The sequence below is a fragment of the Nestor notabilis genome, unplaced genomic scaffold (assembly GCF_000696875.1).
Source record: "Nestor notabilis isolate BGI_N333 unplaced genomic scaffold, ASM69687v1 scaffold30225, whole genome shotgun sequence".
Lineage (NCBI taxonomy): Eukaryota > Metazoa > Chordata > Aves > Psittaciformes > Psittacidae > Nestor > Nestor notabilis.
The window spans coordinates 247-1,541 of NW_009929372.1; the positions used below are offsets into that span (position 1 = coordinate 247).

Consider the following 1,295-nt stretch of genomic DNA (forward strand, 5'->3'; position numbering starts at 1 on the left):
AGCGCTAGGACCTCGGAGAATCCTTCCAGCAGCAATCAGGACTACCTTAAACCCAGCCCAATGCCTCTTCCTGCGCCACTCTGCGTGCTGGATGGAGATCCACAGTCAAGAGCTGCAGTTCAGTGCTGGAGTACAACATTTCACAGGGAGCCCTGCAGAAGCAACACCTGTTCCGAGCCAGCCAAGAAAGACACAAGCACTTGTATGTTGCTGCTTTGCTTGTGGATCGCCAATAATCCTAAACCAGTGGACATCTGCTGAGCCTCCTGAGAATTCTGGATAATAGATTTGGACGTCAAAAGTTTTTTTTTTCCTTTTTCTTTTTTCCATTTTTTTTTTTTTTTTCAAAGGCAAAAGGGCCACACATACCATTTGGTTTTTTGGATTTATCTCAGCCAACAACGTGAGATTTCCCCCCTCCCCCTTTGCAGGATTCATGCTGATGTATGCAGTCTGTTATAGAGTAAAAACAGCGCATGCCTTTCTGGAGTCAGAATCCATAAATCCTGACGTAGCCTGTGCATCTTAAAAAAAAATCCCTATAACGCCTAGGTATTTAAGTTGCTATGGTCATTCTTATCTTAAACCAAATGGAGAAACTACGGATTTTTTTCTTTATTACAGTTGGATGGGCTGAAGACCGTATTGCTTGCTAAGAGCTGGGGATATATGCATTTATATAGATATACACATCTATATGTTTATAAATATGTCAGTGTGTGAGTATAAAGTGGTGGTTTCTTAGACTAACTGGTTTGACCTTGAACCTATACCAGTCAAAACAGAATATTACTTTTATTTATGCATTTAATGGATTGAAGAAAGAACATTTTCTCTGTAACTGCGCTAGGGAGGGGAGAGGAGTGGAATATACCTAATCTTATATCTCCTGGGTTTGGCACCATCATTATTGTTTATTCTTATTCTCTAAAAGCAGAATCTTCTGATGGCTCCCTTAGGTGAAGTTGGGAACTATTTCGGTGTGCAGGATGCAGTACCCTTTGGGAATGTGCCCGTTTTGCCGGTGGATAGCCCGGTTTTGTTAAGTGACCACCTGGGTCAGTCTGAGGCAGGTGGGCTGCCCAGGGGCCCTGCGGTCACGGACTTGGACCATTTAAAGGGGATCCTCAGGCGGAGGCAGCTATACTGCAGGACTGGATTTCATTTAGAAATCTTCCCCAATGGTACTATCCAGGGAACCAGGCAAGACCACAGCAGATTTGGTAGGTATTATCCTTAACCCTTTAGTGGTCATGTGATGAAATACTGGGGCAGAACTGCGGGCGGGGGGACGG

General features: G+C 44.2%; 1 pseudogene across 1 annotated transcript; it reads left to right on the top strand.

Moving 5' to 3' along the window:
- The first annotated feature begins 404 nt into the window (after positions 1 to 404).
- Positions 405 to 1,240, top strand: LOC104406066 (annotated as a pseudogene). The gene has a single exon (XR_719916.1). The product of XR_719916.1 is annotated as a fibroblast growth factor 9 pseudogene (transcript).
- The last annotated feature ends 55 nt before the right edge of the window (positions 1,241 to 1,295 follow it).